Source organism: Dryas octopetala, chromosome 5 (genome assembly GCF_963921425.1).
Source record: "Dryas octopetala chromosome 5, drDryOcto1.1, whole genome shotgun sequence".
NCBI classification, from domain to species: domain Eukaryota; kingdom Viridiplantae; phylum Streptophyta; class Magnoliopsida; order Rosales; family Rosaceae; genus Dryas; species Dryas octopetala.
Genome location: NC_141370.1, coordinates 1842424 through 1861639, shown reverse-complemented (window position 1 = coordinate 1861639; position 19216 = coordinate 1842424). Strand labels below are relative to the sequence as shown.

At 38.7% G+C, this 19216-nt stretch overlaps 1 long non-coding RNA gene and 1 other non-coding gene across 2 annotated transcripts; one reads left to right on the top strand and one right to left on the bottom strand.

Annotated features, from left to right (window-relative positions):
* Positions 1-393: 393 nt before the first annotated feature.
* On the bottom strand, positions 394-3575 carry LOC147283528 (uncharacterized). The gene is made up of 7 exons (XR_015122413.1): positions 3290-3575; positions 2797-2902; positions 2059-2230; positions 1785-1932; positions 1526-1627; positions 1123-1175; positions 394-936 (listed from the first exon to the last, which is right to left on the bottom strand). It is a non-coding gene; the product is annotated as an uncharacterized LOC147283528 (long non-coding RNA).
* A 10706-nt stretch (positions 3576-14281) lies between these two features.
* On the top strand, positions 14282-14387 carry LOC147283527 (small nucleolar RNA R71). Its single transcript, XR_015122707.1, has one exon. It is a non-coding gene; the product is annotated as a small nucleolar RNA R71 (small nucleolar RNA).
* Positions 14388-19216: the final 4829 nt, after the last annotated feature.

The following is a 19216-nucleotide window of genomic DNA, read 5'->3' as shown; positions in this document are numbered from 1 at the left end:
TAGTTTAAAACAAAAATTAAAAATTAAACCAAAACCCTTTTTATTTTCCAAATAAATCCCAAAATCCTTAAAGTAAGTTATCAAAATATTTAAAATAATTCTTTGAAAAAAAACATTTCGGAGGTCTTTCACATTTCATTTCCTTATAAAATCTCTTAAAATGAACAAAGTAGAATAAAAATTTTAAATTTCTGAGAAATTTGGGTCGGGTTGTTACACCAACAAAAACATAGTAGAGCAAGACATATATAATATTCATTCTTCAAATTCTAATAATGCTTGAAACAACATACTTACTCCTCCATTGTGCATATAGGTCATTCTCTTCATAACCCAAGTGTTAGACAAGCAAGAAATTGATCAACATATACAAAATAGCACTACTACAAAAATCGTCAAAGATGACACTGAAACCGTGTCATCTAATTCATTTTATGACACATATGAAATGAGTCATCTATGTGGGTGTCATTAAAATTCTATAAACATGACACGCAAAAAGTGTCATTAAAAGTCTTCGATGACACAATTTATGTGTCATTAAATCTTATAAATGTGTCATTAAATCTAAAAGATGACAAATAAAAAGAGTCATTAAAACCCAAAAAAGAGTCATTTTATAGCAAAGATGACAGCTAAAATGAGTCATTGAAACTTTAAAATTATCCAAAAAATAAAATAAAATAACATCCTTCGAATACACACCACAAAAAGGTATTACTAGCCAAAACTTATATATTAGTGACCAAAATACTATGAATAGGAATACAAAACCAATTTCGAATTTACTAAATGAACAAATTACAATTAAACAAGTAATTTGTTGTTAAAGAAATAAATAAACAAAATATTACTAAAGCATGGCTGATGGTACAAGTCACTGCAATCACCCTAGCTAAGGTCACACTGCAATCACCCTAGCCAATAACAGAGTACCTGTGCCCAAGCAACAAACAAAAATTAAACATAACACAACTTTAAGTACTTAAAAAAAAAAAAAAAAAAAAAGCAAACATCAGTGAAAATCAAGCAACCTAAGACAACTGATACCAACAAACCATATAACCAATAAAAAGAAATACATATAGCTAGAAGAAAAAGGTTGTAAAACTTTGGAAAAACCTTGAGAGTCCAAACTGTGCAATTTACTTGGTCACGTATGTAGACAGCCCTACCTTGACAATCATCAAGATACAACTAAGTTAAGAAACATACCAAAAAAACAAAATTTTAAATACACAGTCATAAAAATTGGACCTCCAAAGACAGATTTCTTTACCTACAAAGACATAAGACTTGTTCAATGGAAACCTTGTTCAATGGAAACCAAAATCTAAGAATGGAAGACTTGTCTCATCCCCAGTTTTAAATTCATAAATTTAGATAGTAAAAAATAAAAAGAACCACTCTTGAGAATTGATAATAGGTACTTGCATACCTACATACCATTTGAACGACATAGCAACAAGTAAACGAAAGACCTCAAAAAAGATATAGGGAAGGAAATTAATGAAATAAGACTTACCTTGTTTGCTGCATGCCTTGTTTCCAAGACCAATCATGTTAGTAAGAATAACTGCTCCTCTATTAAGCTTTTTTGTAGTAGCTAGTGCATGTCAGAACTTAGCTAAATCAAATTGCAAAACCACATATAACATATGTATATAAACAATGCAATCAGATATTAAAAGAACATTATTATATATATATGCTAATCATCAGTCAGGTATGTCATTCAGTACGAAGTTGTGGGGTTAGAGGGTGAGTTAAAGTGTTAAACTAACCTGGATGACATGGTTTCTAAAATCAACTTGTTCTCTTTCTTTTCTTGTTCTGTATTCATCTACATAGAGTGTGCTAATGAGGTAAGCTGTCCAGCTTCCCAACAAGCCATAGAAGAGCTAAAAAAAGTGTGCCTGAGAGCATCCCCAGCTGTGAGAATGAGTATGGCAGAGTAAGCAAAACTTGAGCCACTTGATCACACACATTCAATCCATTAGAACCCACCAAAAAACAAACACATAATGAACAAAACAAAGATGACCCATTTCAAATTACTTGATTTGAAGCACAGCTGAACCAAGCATCATAAGCAGAGCCACCATCCCAAAAGAACTTGGAGAGCTTAGTCCTGAAGCTCTTGGGCTTCCCTTCAGTCTCCATCTCCACATAATTTCCCACTATCACTGTCTTCACCACCTTCTCTGTTGCCATCATTCACTCACTTGCACTATAGTGAGTTAAGAAACAGACCAAAAAGGAAAGAATTTAAATACAAAGTCATAAAAATTGGATCCGCAAAGTCATTTTTTTTTACCTACAAAGACAGAATAAATTCTAAATACAAAGTTATAAAATGTTTGATACATAATGACTGACCCTCAGGAGCCCATGTTGTAGAGGTACGAGTGTCATGTTTAAAAATTTTAGATTAATATATACTAGGAATCTGATAGTTTTAGACAAATAATTAGGAACTTGGGAAACATATCAAAATTTGAAACTTCAGGTCTATAATTAGGAACTTGGGAAACATATCAAAATCTGAAACTTCAGGTTATAATTTGCAGCGGAATTATGTGTGGCAGGGTTGCAATCATAGCCATGAGGATGCACACCGCCTGCAAAGTTTTAACCTTAGATTATATTAGCTTTAGAACAGAAGCTGAAATCAAATAAACTAATTCTCTTGATATAGGATTCATTCAGCTAAAACTAACAATAGCCAATAATTTAAGAAGGTTGATTAGGGATTGCTGATTAATTAGAAAACAGAGACAATGGCAGAAGACTGACCACCACAATGATGGAAGGCACCAAAGAGAAACTGATTCCAACTTAGAAGAGATATCCATAGAGTACTGCTTCTTCTCAATAATTCAACAGATAAGCACGAAGATTACTACATAAGGCAGAAATTTATAAACTCTAATTAGAGAGGATAAGTAGATTTATAAGAAGAAAAAAAAATCAAATTAACCTAGATTATGAGAATATCAAATATTGAAAAACCCAATATCAGATTCACCAAGACATACAGAAATACTAATCACCCCCAACCCAATATCAAATTCATGGAGAACATAAATAGATATTTTATAAACAATGACTGATAGTGAATTGAGAGAGAAAACTTAAACCAATTATCCACACACATATCAAAACCATACATCACGACAAAGCTCGCAGTAGTTGTGGGTTCGGATTTAGGGTTTTTCATTCCTTTAAATTTCAGATCAATCCCAGTACACAGAGATGTAGAGAAAAAAGATGGGACCAAGATTGATACCTGGGTTGAGGCCAACAGCTGCCGGAGTCGCTGTAAACTCGCCGGAAAACCCACGAGCTTCTTTGTTTCGATGCGCCGCCATGCGTCGTCGTCGGAACAAAAGAAATGTATTAGGAGGTTCAGGGCACCGAGGAGAGAAGGTTGGTGGTGGCGCGACACCTTGCCGTCGCCGAAAACGGTGGATCGCTAGAAAGGGGTTTGACGCTGTTTGGGTTCAAATCGGGTCCTTGGCTGGGTGGTCGAGGAGACGAAGACCAGAGGGAGAAGGGGAGGAGGAGGCAAGCAGCCTGGTGCCGGTCCCGTTGCCAGCCGCTGCAGAACTGTTGCAGATTGAAGAGAGAACTCGGGGAGAGAGAGAGAGGAGAGAGAAGAAAGAGAAGAGAGAGATATGGGGTTGCGGGGGAAAGTGAAAAAATATTTCACTTTTTCAAGTGAAATATGTTTTAAGTGTGGACTGAACTGTCATAAAAAGGGTTTAATGACTTATTAAAAAAGATGAGTCATTATATCTAAATATTGGGTGTCATCTATGACACTTTCTGTAGTAGTGTAGATTCAACTCCAATCCTTACCAAGGCATACTCTCAACAATAAAGCACTCAAGAATTGGATTGATTTGTGCACTCAAAAGGATATGTGAGAGGAAATATGTAATCAAAGACAAATAGCTCACATATTAGCATGAAACAAAGGCACATTCGAAAGGGAACACGATCTCATGGAAAGGAAAATCAAAATACTTGAAATAAAATCAATAACCATAAGCTCCCTTCTCTCCTAGACTCCACATTAAGAACTACACTTCTCCTAAAATCAATTAGGGCTTCATAGGGGTTATAATGAAGGCTTAGGGTAAGGTAAGATATTGAAATGAAAGGGATAAACAAAGGGCTATAAACTATAGAATTGCAAGAACAATAGATCATTCTGAGGCATACCTTGCTTTTTAACACATCATAGCTTGAGCTTGAATGCTTTTGCTTACTTCTTCTTTTGAAACCGTCCCTACTCCTTTCTTTTTTTTTTTTTTTTTTAATTTATTATTTTTTTTTCTTAGGGCACGACATATACAATTAAGCACATTTCATTTTCTTCTCCTTCAAGCTAATCATAATCATTTATTTACAACCTCAATCTTAATTAATGCAAAACCATAGATAAGGGTAAACGGGTAGAATGGGTATAGCACCCCCAAACATAGGGTTTGGTGTGGGGCAACAAAGAATACGGCTTAAAAAGGCTCAAAATGGGTTACTAAGGATAAAACAAATAATGGGTAGGCTTTTCGGCTATAGGTAAAACAAACATGGCCTAAAATCATCTTCTAAGATTCATGTAGTTATAAACATGCTTTGCCTAGAATAAGAAAGAAGTTCTAGTTCATTGATTAAAAAATATATATAAATTTCAAGTTTTTGATCAAAAACAATGAGATCATACAACGACTTAAATGACAAGAAAAGAATAGAGTCATGTACAACACTCGCGAAATGAAGGACAATGCTCAAAATTTTACATGGGTCACATAAGTCTACTCTAAGATGTATATGATTCACTAAATCATGCAAATCACAACTCAAGTTTTTGAAAACAAGACCTAATCACATAGAATCATAAAATAGGTTATGGAACACTATTAGAAAAAGAAGAATACATATCATAAACTCAATGCTAAACATGCTTCTCAATGACCATAAACAATCAATCAACTTGTTGGGGACTCTAAAACCACAATTAAAACAAAAAGACTCTAAACTTTGTTTTTATTTGAAAATGATGTTGCAACAAGATTCTAAGGATTCAATTCCATCATTAGGGAAGTCAGAGGTCTGTAGGCTAATTGCTTTCTTTCCCCATTACCTTTGGGTGGCTGGCTGGAAGCGAGGCTCATTCTGAAGTTGATATACTATGCAATGGGCTACCTGTTGAATGTTTTCGTAGAACAAAATAAACATCTATTTCATTCCAAGTATACTCGCAAGTGCACGAATAGCATCGGTAGCAAAGCGTACAAGCACGAGGTCGATCCCACAGGGAATGGTTAGTAAACAACAAATCAATTCAAATAATCAATAGAATAACTAAATGGGGGGGGGGGGGGTTTAGAAGATGAAACACACGCACACATCACCACACGCACACACCCTTTATTCTATGTTGCAATGTTAAGTTTTCAGTTTCAAATCAGATAAGCATGTGATGAGTGTGCATTTTGCATCACTTTATGATACTAATTCCTTAACCTAGAGTGTTAGAACTCGCTATTTTGTGTTTCTTGTCTTGTTTTTGTGTTTTCAGGTCAAATGAAGCAGAAATGAGAAAAAGAAGCAAATGGAGCCATTTTGGGACATTTCCTGGTTAAACCAGGAAAAGTGCAGAAATCCTAGTCAAATGAGGATTCCTAGTCACACTAGGAAACATCAAGTCCAGAACCATCATTGCGGAGCCAGAAATGTGAAATCCTGATTCAAACAGGAAATCCTGGTTGAACTAGGAAACCTAACCCAACTAGGGAAAGGAGTCCTAGTGACACTAGGAGACCCCAGGGGCAATATGGTCATTACGAGAAGTCGAAATGGATAAGGAATCTCTCATTCTCAAGAAATCCTAGTTGCACCAGGAAATGTTTTTCAAGGTTCCAGAAGCTTCCAGAAGGTGGTGGAAATCCATGGAAATGAATGGAGGGAAGAAATGAATTTGAATTCAAATGGAAATGAGGGGCAAAATGGGATGTCAAAAGTGGAGGGCCCATGGGCCCTAGGGATGCCGAACCAAGTGGGCCATGCATGCACATGCATGGGCCCAAACCCTAGCAGCCCAAAAGCCACACGCAAGGAGGAAGATGGCAGCCCATGCATGCGCATGCATGCCATGCAAACCCTAGCAAGACAAGGGGCCATGCGCAAGCCCAAGGTGACAAGCCCAAGATGGAAACCCATGGAGTGAAACCCTAGCCCATCTTGTGCAAGCAGCTGAAGCCCAACATGGAAGCCCAAGACTATCAGCCCATGCGCCAAGGAGGGACCCTAGCTAGGCTAGGCGTGAGCCACTCAAGCCCAAAGGGACCAGCCCATGCCGCAAGCCCAAGGGTCAGATAACCCTAGCTGAAGCCGCAAGGCACTAGGAAAGGGAAACCTAGCAGCCGCATGTTTCCTCTTCCTTGCCTCTCAAGGAAGGCTTCTCCTATTTAAACCTCCTCATTCAGACTTTTAGAGACAACCTTTTAATCATTATTTTTCCTCCTACTCCAGCCGAAACCTCTCTCCCTCCTAGTTTTATTTTTCTGTTTTAGGGTTTTATTTTCAGCTTTTATTTCTCTTGTAAGGTGAGCCAAATTCAGAGAGAGACTTAGAGAGAGGGTGGCGTGACAAGTGAGAGGGAAGGACCACCTGCTGCCGCAAGCCCAAGCTCACCTTGCCGCGAGCCAATTGCTTGTGTTGGGTGCCTCCTTCTTCCTCTCTCCTTGCCGCAGCCCCCATTTGTTGCACCTCTGATTTTTGTTTTCCTTCTCCTTCTAGTTTCTATTCTTATTGTTGGATTATGTTACTGATTTTATTTAATTAATTTGCTGTTTTATTTAGTTGTCTCTTTATTTCTTTTATAGCTTTGATTCTGAATTTATTTAGTTATTTATGTTTATGCAATTTAATTTATGTAATCTAATTTAATTGTGTAGTTGTTTCAGTTGCGTTATGTTTCTGATTTTTAATTAGTGCATGCGTTTAATATTGTGTGTCTTGCGTTTCTGATTTCATTTAGTTTATGCACTTTAAATTAGTTGTTTAGTTTATGCTTCTAAGTTTGTTTAATTTGCGTTTCTGATTTCCGTTAACAAGCATGAATTGGGATTTCATTTATTTGTTGCTGTTTTGTTTCTTTTATTTGTTTTATTTAATTATGTAGGTTAGTTATTCTATCTTGCATGTTAGTCGTAGGTTGATTAATGGATTCGTATGCTTTAACAAATCGTTTATCCGTCTCTTGGTCTGTTAGTTTGATGTTTGCACGTATTAAATTTCCACTATCTATTAGAACCCCCGTCACTAGTTGTTTGCATCCTTTGACTGGCCACCTTAGGGTAATTGCATCTAGTTTATCTGTTAGGTTTAGCTGTGAAATAGTCAAAGACACTAAACCACAAGTAACAAGGGAATAAGGGATTATTCTTGGTAGTGGGGTTGGGCGACCTCTATAAGGAAATAGTCAAAGCTTATATGTTGTGCATGTTTGACGTTCTCATAAAACTTAATGACTCCTGCATGGGTAACAGCTGCCCTAGCTTGAACTAGGGAACATGTAGGTTAACTAGCTAAGGAAGGCCCAAGAAGCTCTTAGTTTATGCATTAGGAGAACAATGGCGAGAAAGTAACTAGCCAAACCTTTTTAGCTGTCAAACTTTAATATGTTGTGTTCAAATTAACTGTCATTAGCCTTGGATGGTTATTGCATGCTTATCTGATTTGAAACCGAAAACTTAACATTGCAAGATAGAATAAAGTGTGTGTGCGTGTGGTGATGTGTGCGTGTGTTTCCATCTTTCAAAACCCCCCATTTAGTTATTCTAGTGATTATTTGCACTGATTTGTTGTATATTAACCATTCCCTGTGGGATCGACCTCGTGCTTGTACGCTTTGCTACTGATGCGATTCGTGCACTTGCGAGTAAACTTAGAATAACGTAATTATTTATTTTGTTCTAAGAAAACACATCAACAGCATGCAATAACCATCCAAGGCTAATGACAGTTAATTTGTATTAAAGTTTGACTGCTAAAAAGGTTTGGCTAGTTACTTTCTCGCAATTGTTCTCCTAATGCATAAACTAAGAGCTTATTGGGCCTTCCTTAATCAGTTAACTTACATGCTCCCTAGTTCAAGCTAAGGCAGCTGTTACCCATGTAAGAGTCATTAAGATTCGTGAGAACGTCAAACATGCACAACATATAAGCTTTGACTATTTCCTTATAGAGGTCGCCCAATGTTGATGTGTTTTCTTAGAATAAAATAAACAATTATCTCATTCTAAGTTTACTCGCAAGTGCACGAATCGCATCAGTAGCAAAGCGTACAAGCACGAGGTCGATCCCACAGGGAATGGTTAATATACAATAAATCAATGCAGTTAATCACTAGAATAACTAAATGGGGGGTTTTGGAAGATGGAAACACACGCACACATCACCACACGCACACACACTTTATTCTATCTTGCAATGTTAAGTTTTCAGTTTCAAATCAGATAAGCATGCAATAACCATCCAAGGCTAATGACAGTTAATTTGAACACAACATATTAAAGTTTGACAGCTAAAAAGGTTTGGCTAGTTACTTTCTCGCCATTGTTCTCCTAATGCATAAACTAAGAGCTTCTTGGGCCTTCCTTAGCTAGTTAACCTACATGTTCCCTAGTTCAAGCTAGGGCAGCTGTTACCCATGCAGGAGTCATTAAGTTTTATGAGAACGTCAAACATGCACAACATATAAGCTTTGACTATTTCCTTATAGAGGTCGCCCAACCCCACTACCAAGAATAATCCCTTATTCCCTTGTTACTTGTGGTTTAGTGTCTTTGACTATTTCACAGCTAAACCTAACGGATAAACTAGATGCAATTACCCTAAGGTGGCCAGTCAAAGGATGCAAACAACTAGTGACGGGGGTTTTAATAGATAGTGGAAATTTAATATGCGCAAACATCAAACTAACAGACCAAGAGACGGATAAACGATTTGTTAGAACATGCAAATCCATTAATCGACCTACAACTAACATGCAAGATAGAATAACTAACCTACATAATTAAATAAAACAAATAAAAGAAACAAAACAGCAACAAATAAATAAAGTCCCAATTCATGATTGTTAACGGAAATCAGAAACACAAATTAAACAAACTTAGAAGCATAAACTAAATGAAATCAGAAACGCAAGACACACAAGATTAAACGCATGCACTAATTAAAAAATCAGAAACATAAAGCAACTAGAACAACTACACAATTAAATGAGATCACATAAATTAAATTGCATAAACATAAATAGCTAAATAATTTCAGAACCAAAGCTATAAAGGAATTAAAGAGACAACTAAATAAAACAGCAAACTAATTAAATAAAATCAGTAACATGATCCAACAATAAGAATAGATACTAGAAGGAAAAGGAAAACAAAAATCAGAGGTGCAACAAATGGGGGCTGCGGCAAGGAGGGAGGAAGAAGGAAGCACCTAGCACAAGCAATTGGCTCACGGCAAGGTGAGCTTGGGCTTGCGGCAGCAGGTGGTCCTTCCCTCTCACTTGTCACGCCACCCTCTTCCTAAACCTCTCTCTGAATTCGGCTCACCTTACAAGAATAAAAGTCTGAAACTAAAACCCTAAAACAGCAAAATAAAACTAAGAGGGAGAGAGAGAGTGATTTCGGCTGGAGGAGGAGAGAAAATAATGTTCTCTAAAAGTCTGAATGAGGGGGTTTAAATAGGAGAAGCCTTCCTTGAGAGGCAAGGAAGAGACTTGCGGCTGCATAGGGTTTTCCTTTTCCTAGTGCCTTGCGGCTTCAGCTAGGGTTAGCTGACTAGGGCCTTGCGGCATGGGCTTCCCCCTTTGGGCTTAAGTTGCTCACGCCTAGCCTAGCTAGGGTCCCTCCTTGGCGCATGGGCTGGTAGCCTTGGGCTTTGGGCTTGCATGTTGGGCTTCCATGTTGGGCTTCAGTAGCTTGCACAAGATGGGCTAGGGTTTCACTCCATGGGCTTCCACCTTGGGCTTGTCACTTTGGGCTTGCGCATGGCCCCTTGTCTTGCTAGGGTTTGCATGGCATGCATGCGCATGCATGGGCTGCCATCTTCCTCCTTGCGTGTGGCTTTTGGGCTGCTAGGGTTTGGGCCCATGCATGTGCATGCATGGCCCACTTGGTTCGGCATCCCTAGGGCCCATGGGCCCTCCACTTTTGACTTCCCATTTTGCCCCTCATTTCCATTTGAATTCAAATTCATTTCTTCCCTCCATTCATTTCCATGGATGTCCACCACCTTCTGGAAGCTTCTGGAACCTTGAAAAACATTTCCTGGTGCAACTAGGATTTCTTGAGAATGAGAGATTCCTTATCCATTTCGACTTCTCGTAATGACCATATTGCCCCTGGGGTCTCCTAGTGTCACTAGGACTCCTTTCCCTAGTTGGGTTAGGTTTCCTAGTTCAACCAGGATTTCCTGTTTGAATCAGGATTTCACATTTCTGGCTCCGCAATGATGGTTCTGGACTTGATGTTTCCTAGTGTGACTAGGAATCCTCATTTGACTAGGATTTCTGCACTTTTCCTGGTTTAACCAGGAAATGTCCCAAAATGGCTCCATTTGCTTCTTTTTCTCATTTCTGCTTCATTTGACCTGAAAACACAAAAACAAGACAAGAAACACAAAATAGCGAGTTCTAACACTCTAGGTTAAGGAATTAGTATCATAAAGTGATGCAAAATGCACACTCATCACACCCCCAAACTTAGATTTTGCTAGTCCTCGAGCAAATAAAAGAAAGAAAAGACTCAAGACTGACTCTAACATCTTCTAATAACATTTCAAATAACATACCTCGCTCCTCTATTGTCATATAGGCCATCCTTGACACAAATCCAAGTATTTAGACAAACAAGACTAAAACAGTACATACATAATAGATTCAACTCCAATCCTCACTATGGCATACTCTCAATGATAAACACTCAAGAATTGGGTTGTTATGTGCACTCAAAAGTATATGTGAGAGGAAATATATAACAAAAGCAATTAGCTCACATATGTACATGAAATAAAGGCACATTTAGAAAGAAATACTGATCTCATGAAAGGAATACAAATGCTTGAAATAGAATCAATAGCCATAGGCTCCCTTTCTTGAATAGACTCCACATAAGTATAATACACACTCTTGAGATCAGCTAGGGCTTTTAATAGGGTTATAATGAAGGCTTAGGCTAGGATAGGGTATTGAAATGAAAAGGAAACACAAAGAGCTAATTTCATGGAATTGCAAGCATCAATAGCACATTCTGAGGTACACTTTGCTTCTTTGCACTTCATAGCTTACTTTGAACTCTTTTTGCTCATTTTTTTTTTTCTTCTCTCTTTTTTTTTTTTCTTTTGAAACCGTCCCATCTCTTTTCTTTGATTTCTTTTCTTTTTCTTTTTTCTTTTTCTTTGGGTACGGCATACATACTTTTCTAGCACATTTTTGTATAAGCTGTGCATTTTCACTTCTTTTTCACCTCAATCAACATATAAACAACTTGCAATACCATGCAAAGGGTAAAACGGATGAAAGGGGTGGTACACCCCCAAACTTAGGGTTTGGTATGGGGTAACAAAGAAAACGGCTTAAACGGCTCAAAGTGGGTAACTAAGGATAAAACATGTAATGGGTAGGCTTTCAGGCTATGGGGTACACAAACAGGGCTAAATTCATTTCTCAAGAGTTATGCAAATACGGCATGCTTTGTGTACACAAGAAAAGAGTTCTAGCTCATTGATTCAAGATTATGCATATTCCAAGCAAATGACCAAATGAAAGACAATGAGATCAAAACAACGACTTATATGACAATGATAGAATCAGAGTGGCGCGCAACACTCAAGAATTGAAGAACAGGGCTCAAAAGCTCACTTAGGTCATGCAAGTCTACTCTATTATGCATATAATCATTAGTAATGCTAATCACAACCTAAATTCATATCAACAAGGCCAAATGACATAGAATTGCAAGATATGCTATGGAACACTATTAGAATGAAAAGAACACCAAATATACACACAATACTAAAACATGTTCATAACAATCATGCACACTCAAATCAATTAGTTGGGGACTCAAAACGACCTGAAACAACCAAAATGACTCAAAAACTTTTTGTTTTTAAAACGATGTCGCACACTTCAAAAGAATCACATCCATCACTAAGGTGAATGAGATCTCATGAAAACGTGCATTTTGATGTGGGTTTTGACACCCTAAGTTTAAAAACAAAAGAAAAAGTTTTTTCCTAACCTAAAAACACCTAAAAACACTAAAAACGAAAATTTTTTTTTTTCTTTTTCTAAAAACACTCAAAAACACTTAAAACACTCTAAACACTTGTTCTAACCTAAAAACACTAACAAATGACAATTGCCCTTCCCCCCACACTTAAATGATACATTGCCCTCAATGTATATGAAATAAATGCAAGAATGATCACATTAAGCGAAACGGGAAATAGCAAACATCCAAAACCAAATAAACACACCAAAATGAAAAATTGTCTTATGAAGCGAAATAAAGAAACTGTTTACTTGCGTACGGAAGCGTGGACACTCCAAGGGTAGGCGCGGCCTCCTTGGTCCTCAATGACTTCTCCTCCATTATTCGAAACAAAAACTTGGGTTGCCTCCCAATAAGCGCTTGTTTTTCTGTCTTCAGCCTGACATTGCCATCTCCTTTACTTACGTCCTTTCCTCTTCCTCTTGCCATTGCTACTCTCGGCATTCCCTAGGAACGAACTGAGGAAGCTCTCCATCTCGGACTTCTCCTCTCCATAAAAAGTGACCTCCTCGTTTTCTGGCATCTCGGAAGTGAGCACATACAGCTCTCGCTTGGTGTAGTGCCGAATTGTCATGGCGCTCTCCAATGCTTTGTACTCCATGTTAGAGGTGCACAAAAATGGTCTTCCAAGAATAATAGAGACATCGCCCGGAATTGTCGGCATATCTAGCACTATGAAATCAGAGGGGATTAGTAATTTACGACATTTAACCAAAACATCCACAAGCATACCACAAGCTTTTTGGGCTGAAGAGTTGGCGAAACGAATGTCCACATCAAATGGTTGCAAATCAGCCTCCTTAAATCCAAGCCTCTCGAACACAACCAGCGGCATGACATTGATAGCTGAACCACTGTCAACTAAGGCATTGGTGATCTTATGCTCCCCTATGCTGCATGATATGACCAACGAGCCCGGATCCTTCTTCTTGCTTGGAAAAGATGCAAAGAGATAACCACAAATCTCCCTAGGAACATTGTGACTATGCCCTTGCTCCTCAACCTTCTTCTCAATAGACTTCAACTCCCTCATGGTTGCTGGAAATTTGGTGATGTCAATGTCCGGAATGAGGGGAATCACACGTGTATCAGCTTCCTCTTCAATCATTTCTGGATCCTCCTCTTCCTCACTATCACTGATCTCAATCACTTCCTTCACCTCCTTAGTCTTGACCACTCTAACTCTTTTTCTCGCAGTAGTCCTCAAAATAGCATTTACATGCTCCTCATTCTTCGGGTTGACGATGGGCTGACTTGGCAACTTCCCCTTCTCTCTCTGACCCAAAGTAGTGGCAATCTGACCCATTTGACTCTCCAAGTGTGCAATAGCCTTCGAATTGGCTTGCATCTGCTGCTCGGTACGGTTCATGAAGGCATTGGTGCTTTGGGCAAGGGAAGTGGTGCTTTGAGCAATCTGAGCAATCTTGTCCTCCAAACTAGACCTCTCGGCATTAGGGTGCACATACGGCTTGTTGGTGCTCCCACTAGCTTGCTGTCCATTGTTGTTGCTCCATCTGAAATTCGGGTTGTTCTTCCATCCAGGGTTATAAGTGTTAGAAAATGGATCATATGGCACCCTAGGATAGCTCCCAACCTGGTTTACTTGTTCCACGTCACCCCCTTGTCCTTGCGCACTCATCATCTTCTCTTGAGCCAAAGATAACTTCTGCACCATAGTCTTGATTTCCATAATCTGTCCCTCCATGGTGTTTGGCACATCAGCCACCTCATATAACCCTCTCTTTGGTCCTCCTCTTCCACGATTGGAATCCCATTGTTGAGAACTCAAAGAAAGCGACTCAAACAATTCTGTAGCCTCATCCTCCGTTTTTGACATAAACGCACCACCACATGCTGAATCCACCTTGGCTTGGTCTCTCTCCAACAATCCCTGATAAAAACAGCAAATCACATACCAAGGAGATAAGTTGTGGTGTGGGCAGCTAGTAAGTAACTCATTGAATCTGTCCCAAGTCTCATGGAATGGTTCGTCCGCCTTCTGCACAAATCCAAGGATCTCCTTCCGAATCGAATTAGTCTTGGAAATGGAATAGAACTTGTTCAAAAACTTGCTCGAAAGATCATCCCATGTCGAAATGGAACCACTGGGCAGCGAATACAACCACCTCTTTGCCTTGTCCTTAAGCGCAAAAGGGAACATCCTCAAACGGTACTGATCGGCATTCAGGCCCCTCAATTGTGCGGCTTCACAAACCCCAGAAAACTCCTTCAAAAAGTGGATCGGATCCTCCCCATTCAGCCCATGGTAGCTCGGCAACAAGTGAATCTGACCACTCTTGATTTCGAAATCAGTGGCTATGGTGGCATACCGAATGCACGATGGTTGAGTGGGCAGCGAAGGTGCTGAAAAGTGGCTCAGGGGCTGCGGCACTATCTCATTTGCTTCAGCCATGTCGACACTCTCAGTCTCTTCACTACTCGAATCTGATGCACTAGGTTGCGGGCTGACTTGTGATGCACCTAAAGCTTCGTCCTTGAGCCTCTCCAACCTAGCAACAAGTTCAGGGTTCATAAAACACACCTAATCAAGAGAGAACACACAATCAGTAGAAAGAATGCATATAAAGGCATGGCATTTATTAAAAACTAAAAATTAACAAAAACTGAAATCTAGCTAATATAACCTAATTCTAATGACTAATTACACCAATTCATTGATATTAGACACCATTCCCCGGCAACGGCGCCAAAAACTTGTTGATGTGTTTTCTTAGAATAAAATAAACAATTATCTCATTCTAAGTTTACTCGCAAGTGCACGAATCGCATCAGTAGCAAAGCGTACAAGCACGAGGTCGATCCCACAGGGAATGGTTAATATACAATAAATCAATGCAGTTAATCACTAGAATAACTAAATGGGGGGTTTTGGAAGATGGAAACACACGCACACATCACCACACGCACACACACTTTATTCTATCTTGCAATGTTAAGTTTTCAGTTTCAAATCAGATAAGCATGCAATAACCATCCAAGGCTAATGACAGTTAATTTGAACACAACATATTAAAGTTTGACAGCTAAAAAGGTTTGGCTAGTTACTTTCTCGCCATTGTTCTCCTAATGCATAAACTAAGAGCTTCTTGGGCCTTCCTTAGCTAGTTAACCTACATGTTCCCTAGTTCAAGCTAGGGCAGCTGTTACCCATGCAGGAGTCATTAAGTTTTATGAGAACGTCAAACATGCACAACATATAAGCTTTGACTATTTCCTTATAGAGGTCGCCCAACCCCACTACCAAGAATAATCCCTTATTCCCTTGTTACTTGTGGTTTAGTGTCTTTGACTATTTCACAGCTAAACCTAACGGATAAACTAGATGCAATTACCCTAAGGTGGCCAGTCAAAGGATGCAAACAACTAGTGACGGGGGTTTTAATAGATAGTGGAAATTTAATATGCGCAAACATCAAACTAACAGACCGAGAGACGGATAAACGATTTGTTAGAACATGCAAATCCATTAATCGACCTACAACTAACATGCAAGATAGAATAACTAACCTACATAATTAAATAAAACAAATAAAAGAAACAAAACAGCAACAAATAAATAAAGTCCCAATTCATGATTGTTAACGGAAATCAGAAACACAAATTAAACAAACTTAGAAGCATAAACTAAATGAAATCAGAAACGCAAGACACACAAGATTAAACGCATGCACTAATTAAAAAATCAGAAACATAAAGCAACTAGAACAACTACACAATTAAATGAGATCACATAAATTAAATTGCATAAACATAAATAGCTAAATAATTTCAGAACCAAAGCTATAAAGGAATTAAAGAGACAACTAAATAAAACAGCAAACTAATTAAATAAAATCAGTAACATGATCCAACAATAAGAATAGATACTAGAAGGAAAAGGAAAACAAAAATCAGAGGTGCAACAAATGGGGGCTGCGGCAAGGAGGGAGGAAGAAGGAAGCACCTAGCACAAGCAATTGGCTCACGGCAAGGTGAGCTTGGGCTTGCGGCAGCAGGTGGTCCTTCCCTCTCACTTGTCACGCCACCCTCTTCCTAAACCTCTCTCTGAATTCGACTCACCTTACAAGAATAAAAGTCTGAAACTAAAACCCTAAAACAGCAAAATAAAACTAAGAGGGAGAGAGAGAGTGATTTCGGCTGGAGGAGGAGAGAAAATAATGTTCTCTAAAAGTCTGAATGAGGGGGTTTAAATAGGAGAAGCCTTCCTTGAGAGGCAAGGAAGAGACTTGCGGCTGCATAGGGTTTTCCTTTTCCTAGTGCCTTGCGGCTTCAGCTAGGGTTAGCTGACTAGGGCCTTGCGGCATGGGCTTCCCCCTTTGGGCTTAAGTTGCTCACGCCTAGCCTAGCTAGGGTCCCTCCTTGGCGCATGGGCTGGTAGCCTTGGGCTTTGGGCTTGCATGTTGGGCTTCCATGTTGGGCTTCAGTAGCTTGCACAAGATGGGCTAGGGTTTCACTCCATGGGCTTCCACCTTGGGCTTGTCACTTTGGGCTTGCGCATGGCCCCTTGTCTTGCTAGGGTTTGCATGGCATGCATGCGCATGCATGGGCTGCCATCTTCCTCCTTGCGTGTGGCTTTTGGGCTGCTAGGGTTTGGGCCCATGCATGTGCATGCATGACCCACTTGGTTCGGCATCCCTAGGGCCCATGGGCCCTCCACTTTTGACTTCCCATTTTGCCCCTCATTTCCATTTGAATTCAAATTCATTTCTTCCCTCCATTCATTTCCATGGATGTCCACCACCTTCTGGAAGCTTCTGGAACCTTGAAAAACATTTCCTGGTGCAACTAGGATTTCTTGAGAATGAGAGATTCCTTATCCATTTCGACTTCTCGTAATGACCATATTGCCCCTGGGGTCTCCTAGTGTCACTAGGACTCCTTTCCCTAGTTGGGTTAGGTTTCCTAGTTCAACCAGGATTTCCTGTTTGAATCAGGATTTCACATTTCTGGCTCCGCAATGATGGTTCTGGACTTGATGTTTCCTAGTGTGACTAGGAATCCTCATTTGACTAGGATTTCTGCACTTTTCCTGGTTTAACCAGGAAATGTCCCAAAATGGCTCCATTTGCTTCTTTTTCTCATTTCTGCTTCATTTGACCTGAAAACACAAAAACAAGACAAGAAACACAAAATAGCGAGTTCTAACACTCTAGGTTAAGGAATTAGTATCATAAAGTGATGCAAAATGCACACTCATCACACCCCCAAACTTAGATTTTGCTAGTCCTCGAGCAAATAAAAGAAAGAAAAGACTCAAGACTGACTCTAACATCTTCTAATAACATTTCAAATAACATACCTCGCTCCTCTATTGTCATATAGGCCATCCTTGACACAAATCCAAGTATTTAGACAAACAAGACTAAAACAGTACATACATAATAGATTCAACTCCAATCCTCACTATGGCATACTCTCAATGATAAACACTCAAGAATTGGGTTGTTATGTGCACTCAAAAGTATATGTGAGAGGAAATATATAACAAAAGCAATTAGCTCACATATGTACATGAAATAAAGGCACATTTAGAAAGAAATACTGATCTCATGAAAGGAATACAAATGCTTGAAATAGAATCAATAGCCATAGGCTCCCTTTCTTGAATAGACTCCACATAAGTATAATACACACTCTTGAGATCAGCTAGGGCTTTTAATAGGGTTATAATGAAGGCTTAGGCTAGGATAGGGTATTGAAATGAAAAGGAAACACAAAGAGCTAATTTCATGGAATTGCAAGCATCAATAGCACATTCTGAGGTACACTTTGCTTCTTTGCACTTCATAGCTTACTTTGAACTCTTTTTGCTCATTTTTTTTTTTCTTCTCTCTTTTTTTTTTCTTTTGAAACCGTCCCATCTCTTTTCTTTGATTTCTTTTCTTTTTCTTTTTTCTTTTTCTTTGGGTACGGCATACATACTTTTCTAGCACATTTTTGTATAAGCTGTGCATTTTCACTTCTTTTTCACCTCAATCAACATATAAACAACTTGCAATACCATGCAAAGGGTAAAACGGATGAAAGGGGTGGTACACCCCCAAACTTAGGGTTTGGTATGGGGTAACAAAGAAAACGGCTTAAACGGCTCAAAGTGGGTAACTAAGGATAAAACATGTAATGGGTAGGCTTTCAGGCTATGGGGTATACAAACAGGGCTAAATTCATTTCTCAAGAGTTATGCAAATACGGCATGCTTTGTGTACACAAGAAAAGAGTTCTAGCTCATTGATTCAAGATTATGCATATTCCAAGCAAATGACCAAATGAAAGACAATGAGATCAAAACAACGACTTATATGACAATGATAGAATCAGAGTGGCGCGCAACACTCAAGAATTGAAGAACAGGGCTCAAAAGCTCACTTAGGTCATGCAAGTCTACTCTATTATGCATATAATCATTAGTAATGCTAATCACAACCTAAATTCATATCAACAAGGCCAAATGACATAGAATTGCAAGATATGCTATGGAACACTATTAGAATGAAAAGAACACCAAATATACACACAATACTAAAACATGTTCATAACAATCATGCACACTCAAATCAATTAGTTGGGGACTCAAAACGACCTGAAACAACCAAAATGACTCAAAAACTTTTTGTTTTTAAAACGATGTCGCACACTTCAAAAGAATCACATCCATCACTAAGGTGAATGAGATCTCATGAAAACGTGCATTTTGATGTGGGTTTTGACACCCTAAGTTTAAAAACAAAAGAAAAAGTTTTTTCCTAACCTAAAAACACTAAAAACGAAAATTTTTTTTTTTCTTTTTCTAAAAACACTCAAAAACACTTAAAACACTCTAAACACTTGTTCTAACCTAA